Source organism: Austrofundulus limnaeus, unplaced genomic scaffold, assembly GCF_001266775.1.
Source record: "Austrofundulus limnaeus strain Quisiro unplaced genomic scaffold, Austrofundulus_limnaeus-1.0 Scaffold594, whole genome shotgun sequence".
In the NCBI taxonomy this organism is placed as follows: Eukaryota; Metazoa; Chordata; class Actinopteri; order Cyprinodontiformes; family Rivulidae; genus Austrofundulus; species Austrofundulus limnaeus.
This window is the reverse complement of record NW_013952996.1, coordinates 251,365-260,835: the sequence shown is the minus strand read 5'-3', so window position 1 is coordinate 260,835 and position 9,471 is coordinate 251,365.

Below are 9,471 nucleotides of genomic sequence, written 5' to 3'. Positions count from 1 at the left end.
GGGGCATAAAGCCCCAGACAGCATAGCTCCTAGGATCATTGGGACACTCAAACCCCTCCACCACGATAAGGTAGCAGCCCAAGGAGAGGTAACTAAAACTAACTAAATAGCAAAAACTGAAATTGAAAAACATTTTAGTTAACTAAAAAAATAAAAACTGTAATAAAACGAAAAACAATAACTAACTAAAACTGTACACATTTTTTGCAAAACTAACTAAAACTAACTGAAATGATAGAAAGAATACCCTTAGTTTTAGTGTTTAGTGTTATTTTATTTTATTTTATTTTATTCAAATTGAGTAGTTTCACATTAGCTGTGGTCCATAATAACACTTGTTTACACTCTACTGCTGCTCAGCATCGTCTGCCAAATGACAACAACAAAAGTTGGGAGAAAGCAGCAAAGTACACTTTGGGATTTCTTTGAATATGACACTGAGAAAAATAAAAGCAAGTCTTGTAGTGGAAGACTTGCTTTTATTTTATCATCATGATAAAATAAGTGGAATACTTCTCAAGGGAAAACCTGCATGAATCAAGCTTGCACAAGATAGCTAACTATGGCTATCTTGATAGCTTCTCTCAGTAGCTCCCATGAAAAACAAGCAACAGGTAGCACCAGGTTGGAGACAACTATTATCTTCATCCTAAAATACTCAGCTAAGTCCTTAGTTGGCAAAATTGAGTTACGCAATTATTTTAGGACGGTATTGCTATAATATACTGCTTGAACTAATGACCAAAATACAGTAGCTGTTGGTTAGTTAACTCACAGGAACATCACAAGCTTGAGGATGCATTGGTAAACTAGAAAAAACTAATACAGTACTACAACTAATACAAACTGAACTAAAAGAAAAAAGTCAAAACAAAATAAAACTAAACTATAATGAAAAATCCAAAATTATTATAACCTTGGTCCTGGATCTTCCTTGGGGACTTCTCCCAGTCATAGTGTAAAGCACAGAGGAGTTCTGAGAAGCGTGTGCAGGAAATGTGAGATTGCACAATAAATCTAGTGATAAATGTGGAAGTCAGACCAAAGGAATTCATTCTGTAGAAGACTTACTCCAAACACAGCTTAAACTGCATGGCTGTTGTCTTTTTCCTTATTCCTTATTATCTGGGCATCCAAAAAACTCTTTAAGAAGTCTTCAGTTAAACCAAAATGCTGCTGCTAGAGTTTTAATGAGCGTTGGAAGGAGAGACCATATTTCTCCAGTTTTAGCTTCTCTCCACTGGCTCCCTGTCAAATTCAGAATAGAATTTAAAATATTACTCCTAACATAAAAAGCTCTTAACTAGTGTTGTAGTACTTGAAACTGGTTTTGGTCTTAAGACCGGTCTCAAGACCACTTTTTGATGGTCTTGGTCTTGTCTCGGACTCGACAGCATATGTACTCTGTCTTGTCTCGGTCTCGGATATTGAGGACTCAGAATTTTATTCCAAGACCAGTCAAGACCACAACTGTGAAAATGTCATTAAATAGCCAGATTATTGTCCAATTTATTAGTTAACATTCTTGCTTTCATTGGATTTAAAACACACTGATTCAAATCCAAACCTGACTAATTGCTATTTATGTATTTTTGTTACTGGCTGTAACCCATCCCCACCGTCTTCACTCGCATTCAGTCAAGGAAACTAAGCAGTGGTTCTCTGGGAGCGGTAAAAGATGTCTTCAAAATTTTAAGTAAAAAATGGCTACATTATTCATAAATAATATAATTGTAAAACAACAACAACCAGGAGAAAGCATACAACAACTTGTAAATTCTGCAGAGCTTCACTTTCAGAGACGATGGGACAACTTTCAACTTTTATTGTCACTAACATCAACAATCTGCCTGTTTGGGAGCAGAGGAAAGAATTTTGCTACAAAGATTTTGTATATATTAGCTCTTAGCTACAGCGGGGGAAAAGTTTTTAGTCAGCCACCAATTGTTCAAGTTCTCCCACTTAAGATGAGAGGCCTGTAGGGGGACACGTCTGGCCCTGCAGAATCTGAGTCCCTGGTGGCGTACACTGCAAAAACTGTTCATCTTACCAAGTTTTAAAATCTTATATCCAGCCAAAATATCTTTTTGATCTTGTTTTGAGACTGGTTGAAGAAAATTTTACTTGGTAAGATTCTTGAAATAAGAAAAAATTGAGTCAAATCAAGTATTTCAAGAAGTCTTACCAAGTAAAATTTTGTTACTCCACTGGCAGATATTTTGTCTTAATTTGAGTCAAAATTTCAGGCTAACAAGACAAATAATCTTACATATTCTGAAAACAAGATGATTATTCTTACACAATCAGTTCTTGTTTAGTAAATCAGTCTCAAAACAAGTTCAAAAAGATTTTTTGGCTGCATACACACAGGGTTAAATAAATCCTTATTTATAATTGGAAAACAATACTGGAAAATGTGATTACTGTGGAGAAGATGAGGATATGGAAAATGTTTTAATACATCGCAAAAAATACCAAAATGAAAGAAATCAATTGATTAAAAGACTCAATGAAATTAAAACAAGATTTGAAATTATAGAAATGTTACGAATGCGAAGCAATTCAAATTCAGAAACCTTTCAATTGTTAATGAAGTATTTCAGACAGACTCGATTGTATGAAAGAACATAGTTTTTTTATTTTAAATTATTTATTTATTTTTTATTCATTCATTTTTTTTTTTGAGAGCTGATCCAGTCCACACTCCACATCAGTAGGTGGCGGTAATGCACCTTAACGTTGTTTGCCAACCGCCAAAAAATAACTAAGAAGAAGAAGAAGAAGAAGAAGAAGAAGAAGAAGAAGAAGAAGAAGAAGAAGAAGAAGAAGAATCTCATTGCTGGTTCATTGTTTTGGTTCCTACCTACTGTTTGATGTTCATCGTAGTCTCCTTGTGTTTAGAGTTGTTTGCTGCCTTGACAGCTTTTGTTTTATTTTTGTTAAAATAAATCTTTTATTTAAAAACCTATTTCTCCGCCTGGAATTGGGTTCGTTCCACCACCGCATCTCCACAGAATGAACCAGCCTGCCTTCGAATCCTCCGGGAGAGTAAGTTTTTTTGATTTTGCAGAAAAAGAGAACATTTTTTCTCCCTTAAAGGAGTGGGGGAGAAGACCATATTAGAGACGGATCAGGACTCACCAGATCCAGCAGTCTGTAATCTGGGTGGGTGGTTTCCAGACTGTTCCTGCTCAGTCTGCTGGGACATGGGAGCGCCAGAGTCCGGAGATTGAGATCCTTCCGTCCCCTCTCCTTGTGGAGGAAGAGGAGGAGAGAACCAGGGTCCAGGACAGGATGCAGTTCTGGGGGGACTCGCCTGGCGGTAAAACCCACTCCACCATCTGGTTCTTCTCAGCGCCACCATCGCCGACGGAGGAAGGCGGCGGTTCCTCCAGAGCCATCTGAGATTTTCTTCTCCAAGCCTCAGGACAGTGAACCCAAGTTCGACCCAGACTACGACCCCGAGCTCGATCCATTCTGCTCCGAATACATCGGGTACTGCTCGGCCGGGTCAATGGATCCTGTTCCTCCAGTTCCGCCTCCGCCTCGCCCACCAGCGTCTCCCCCGAGACATTCTCAGACACCACCTCCTCTTGTGTCACTTTTGAGGAAGTCCCAGACGCCGTCACCTCCGAGAGGGTCCTGGTTACCGCCTCCACCTGTGCCACTTCTGAGGAAGTCCAGGACGCCTCTCACCCCTGTGCCTCCTCCGAGAGGTTCCAGCGCTGCTTGCCTCCTGCCTCGTTGGGACGCTTCCACCTCCATTTCGGCACCAGGAAGGCTAGATACTTCCACTGCCTCTCACCCTCAGGAGGGGGCTGATGTTGCTACAACCACCTGCGCTCCAGTGAGGCTGAATGCGTCCACCTCCACCTCTGCTCCAGCTGGACTCAACGCTGCCACTTCAACTTTTGTTCCCCAGACGATTGACACCTCAACTGCCCCCTGCGTTCTCCTGAGGGTCGATGCGTCCACCTCTTGTGGGGAGGGTCTTAGGGGCAAGGAAGTGTCGGTGACCACCCTGGCGGCTCTGGAGGTGTGCATGGCAGTAGTTCTGGTGGAGGTGTTGTTCCCGCCCATCACAGTTCCTGAGACGGAGTCCACTGAACCAGAGTCGGAGCCAGATTCTGCACCTGAGTCCTTACCGTCTGCAGCTGAGGATTCCAAGCCGTCTGCAGTCCTTGAGGTGGTCCACGAACCAGCTCCAGTCCCAACCGAGCTCTCCATGCCTGCTGCAGCCCAAGCTGAGCTCTCATCGCCAGCTGCAGCCCTAGCTGAACTCTCTTCGCCAGCTGCAGTCCCAGCAGAGCTCTCCATGCCTGCTGCAGTCCCAGCAGAGCTCTCATCGCCAGCTGCAGTCCCAGCAGAGCTCTCATTGCCAGCTGCAGTCCCAGCAGAGCTCTCATTGCCAGCTGCAGTCCCAGCAGAGCTCTCATCGCCAGCTGCAGTCCCAGCAGAGCTCTCATTGCCAGCTGCAGAGCTGCAGTCCCAGCAGAGCTCTCCACGCCTGCTGCAGTCCTAGCAGAGCTCTCATTGCCAGCTGCCACCACAACAGAGCTCTCATCGCCTGCTACAGTTCCATCATCTGCTGGTCCTGCAGTGTTTCCTGTGCCAGCCCCTGCAGGATCTCCAGAGCTGGCCCCTGCAGTGTCTCCTCCAGAGCCAGCCCCTGCAGAGTCTCCTCCAGAGCCGGCCCCTGCAGAGTCTCCTCCAGAGCCAGCCCCGGCAGTGTCTCCTCCAGAGCCGGCCCCTGCAGAGTCTCCTTCAGAGCAGGCCCCTGCAGAGTCTCCTCTGCTGGCCCATCCTGAGTACCTCCATGGCCGAGCTTCGGGCCACTCACCAGAGCTCCGTCCTCGCCGTGGCCGACCTTCAGGTCACCCGCCAGAGATTCGTCCTCGCTGTGGCTGAGCTTCAGGCCGCCCACCAGAGCTCCACCTCTGATGCGGTTGGACCCACGGCCGCCCTCCAGAACTCCGTCTTTGTTGCGGCCAAGCTCACTGTCGCCCTCCGGAGCTTCCCTCTCATCGTTGTTGGGCCCCTGGGCGCCCACTTGAACTTTCTGAACATTCCAGATGTGCCTAGGGCCATCCAGTGACTATTTTTTTTCCAGGACTCTTTTTGCCTGTCGGTTTTTGGTTTCATTTTCTGTATATTGTTTGTTATGTCCTGTGTTCGCTGTGGTTTTTGTCTCGTGCCCTCCATCCTGTGTAGTTGTACCCCCCTCCACCCTCCCGTGTCTATTGTTGTTGGATTCGTAGGGGGTGGGGGTACTGTTGAGAATGTGTTTTGTCTGTTGTTTTGTTCATGTCGCCCTCGTGTGTTTTCTCAGTATATTTATTGCTCATCCTTCCCCAGTCTGTTTTCTAGGTCACTCTCATTGTAATTATGCTCAACTTTCACTTGTTTGTTATCAGTCCCCTCTCCAGCTGTCACTCATTTCTCATTTCCTCTATTAGTATATATTCTGGTTCAGTTCTTCATCTCATCGCTGGTTCATTGTTTTGGTTCCTACCTACTGTTTGATGTTCATCGTAGTCTCCTTGTGTTTATAGTTGTTTGCTGCCTTGACAGCTTTTGTTTTATTTTTGTTAAAATAAAACTTTTATTTAAAAACTTATTTCTCTACCTGGAATTGGGTTCGTTCCACCACCGCATCTCTACACTAAACGTCTTGAAATTGGCCTCTGTCTCTTTATGAACCTCCTTCTGCTTCTGTTCCGTCCCGTTCGGGGTGTGTGTGTGTGGGGGGGGGTGCGCGTGCGCTATGATGCAGTTTACTTGGCATCTGAAAATACATTTCCTCAAAGGTATTTTTAATCTGAAAAGAGCTTCACTGAGTGAGAACTAATGTTGAGAGCTCAGCAGACAGTTTAAGTTTTCACTTTCACTTAGCCTGCAGGAGTCATGGGCGGGGTGTGTGGAGAGGGGGGGGGAGGGGGTGCGCTCTGCCATGAGGAAGTTCAGCTTAAAGACACGTCACAGAGGCGTTCCTGGTCCCCAAAGGCGTTTCTGGTTCCCACCTGTCGTTTTGCTTTTCAGCATGGCTTCCTAAAAACGTTGCAGGATTTCTCAAACATGCATGAGTGAGTCAAAGCAAGGCTTTGGGCATGTTTTTTATGAGAGTATAACATCAAAACATGATATAAAAGTCAAAAAAGTTGATTTTACATGATGTTGCCCCTTTTACTGCCAAAAAATTTAATTAAGGTCGTATTCAGACCTGACAATTTGCTCCGCTTTAAACGAACCAGAGTTCATTTCCAGCGTTGCTCCGGACATTTTGAGCAGGTGTGAATACACTCATGCGAACTCTGGTCTGGTGCGGATCAAACAACCGGACCGAGACCCGCTTTTTGTGATGGTCTCGGTTCACTTCCAAAGGAACCCTGGTGCGTTTCACTTAAGTTCGCTTCTGGTGTGAATACAGACCAAACTCTAACCGAACCAACCGCATTAAACATGCACCTTTTTGGACTTCACAGGCCACCTTTGCTGAGCTAAATAAACTGAAATCATACCTGTTTCGTTGTCGCCTGTTAGCAGCTCTACTGGCAGCATGTTGTGGGTCAGAACACGCAGAGCACCTCATCTCCTTTGGGTCACGGGACACATTTACTGACGTCGTTCCAAAATTACAATATCATCACGGAGCCACCATTGAATTAGCTGCTTCTGACATTTTAAATGCTATTGCAGTTGTACTATCAGCATAAACGTGTGCATCAGAACCGCAACATGCAGGACTTCCTTGTTTTTTTCTGGGTCCGTCCTTCAGTCCCGCCCCCGTCCTTTCTGTCCAATGGGAGCAATGATCGCCACCCTCATGGCTTTGTTTACAAGTTAGAGTTCATTTGCAAAAAAGCACAATGTGAATGCAAACCGCACCAAATGAAAAAAATAAAGTCCACTTTTGGTCTGGACCAAACAAGTGGACCAAAGGACTTTCCTGGTCTGAACACACCCTAAAAACGGTAGAAAATATATTTTTTTTAACCGTTATTTTACCAGGCAAGTCCCATTGAGATCACAAATCACTTTTTCAAGGGAGGCCTGGGCCTGAAGGCAACCTATTATACATGTTGTGCACCTGTTGCACAAGATAAAATCATACTCTGAACCAAATGAATTACCATTGCTTCCCATCCATTTTCCAGAACTTTTGAACATCTCCAAATGTTTCTAAATAAATAAACCATGATGACCAACTGTGCTTCCTTTCAGTATACTAGTGGGGGAACAGATAATACCTTTTATCCCTCTGTGAATAAAAAGGTTTCTCTCACAAGCTGAGGGCCTTCTGAGTCCTCCTAGCAGCTCCAATCCTCGCTTCTGCTCCATCCAAGAGGATTTTCAAGCTTTTCTTTAGAGTCTCTCAACAAAGAAGGAGAGTGTTAAGATTTTTAAAGCCTCACAAGAAACACTATCAGCCCGAGGAGACACTTGCGGCTTAAGCAGTAGGGAAACAAGCAAAGTAAGCAAACAAACCCACTGGGATTCAGATACTGTGTATTTATCTTTTGTTCTGAAAACACAAATCAGCCTATTTTGTTTTGCTCTTTTTTATCAGATGGCCATAATGAGCTGCTGTCTGATTAGTTGCCTGAGAAGGCCCTATGATCAGAGGGGGCTCTTATTGTCAACATTAAACTTCAAGCTGAACAACAACAAACACTGAACTCCTCTGGCCTCTTTAATCTGCCTCCCTCCTGTCTGCGCTCAATATTGGAGCTGTGATTTTGGTTTTGAGATGGACAGACCAGAGCAATGTGCTTTAAATTAACACAAGAACCCCCCCCCCCCACACACACACACACACAAACACACTTGTTCCTCAATTCCATAGATGGAAAAAATCTATTAAGTCTTTGATAGTGTCACATCTGGGCTGGGATGACATCAGTAAGAAGTGTGGGTCTGATGTGGGTCCTCAGTTAGCAAAGGTGGCTGCTTCACTGCCTCCTGGCCCTCATTTAGACAGCCAGAGACGCCCTAGAGCAGGGGTGGGCAATCATGGTCCTCGAGGGCCACAGCCCTACATGTTTTACATTTTCCCCTGCTTCAACACACCTGATTCAGTCACTGAACTACCTCTTCCAAGTTCTGCAGTATGGAGGACYGAAACTGACATAATTAGAAATAAAAGCAGAAATAGATAAATGAACCTTTAAATAAATAAATATATTTTAAATGCACCAAATAAATTTAAAAGAACTTTACCTCATGTTTTATAAATTAATTGACCTTCAACTAAACTTTAAACTTTTAGCTAAACCGAGGCAGCACAAACATGCAACGCATGGAAATAAAAAGACTTGTTGTAAAAAAAATAATTAAGTATAAATATTTAAGACACATTTAACTAATTTGTTGGAACTGACCTGTAAAAATAAATATGAAAGTCAATTAAAAAATTTAAAACAGGAGATAAAGTTCTCCTTTTTTCATTTAATTGGTGCATTTTAAGTGTATTTATTTAGTGGTTCATATAATTTTGCTTTTATTTCTAATTATGTCAGTTTTGGTCCTCGGTACTGCAGAATCCTGATAATCATCTATTCATTCATATCAGGTGTGTTGGAGCAGAGAAACAAGTAAAACATGCAGGGCTGTGGCCCTTGAGGACCTGGGTTGTCCATGCCTGCCGTAGATGAAACAACCAGGAAGGTGCTGCTGGGAAGTTATGTGCCAGAGATCAAAAACACAGCTAATTACACCTGGTTGATCTTTATAAAGTTGGAAGTTCTGTCACTTTGAGCTACACCCAACCTCTTCCACTCTGAAGTCACACAGAGGCAAGAACTACATACCATAAAAACTGTCTGGCTGGATTTGTGGTCATTGTGATCAAAACCACAAATGAGGATTGGTAGGTCTGTTGCTACGAGTGTGTGTGACTGTGTGAATGTTGAAGTGGAAAAAGTGTATGGCTTCTCTTGTTGTAATTCTTCATGACTATAAGGGCTGTAGAGCTTTACGAGCAAACATGATGCTAACATACTTCCCACTGATGTTTGGTTATGGGCGTGTATTTCCTATAAAAGAGAGACAGCAACAGTGTGAGAGAAAATTCTGCTCTGGGATGCGTTGCATCAACTGATTAAAGGAGAATGCCTTCATTGAAGTGAACATGAAAGTGATACTTCAAATCTTTAAAAGTAAGGTCCTGTGGAAATGTTATAAACATGACCTGGTGTAAATACACCTCTTTGAACAGCCTCAATTTGGAAAAATACAGTTTATTTCTGATCAGTTTTAAAAGCCAGTCGGTGTGGGGCAAAGTCCATTCACCTTGCAACAACTTTAATAAAAATGTTACAATGTTTCAGGTCAGCTATTTTTTACTGTGAATTTTGCTGATACATGTTTAATATGTAGGGCGGCACGGTGGCTCAGTTGGTAGAGCTGATGCCTCTCAGCAAGAAGGTCACCGGTTCAAATCCCGGTCTGGGGACCTTTCTGGGTAGAGTTTGC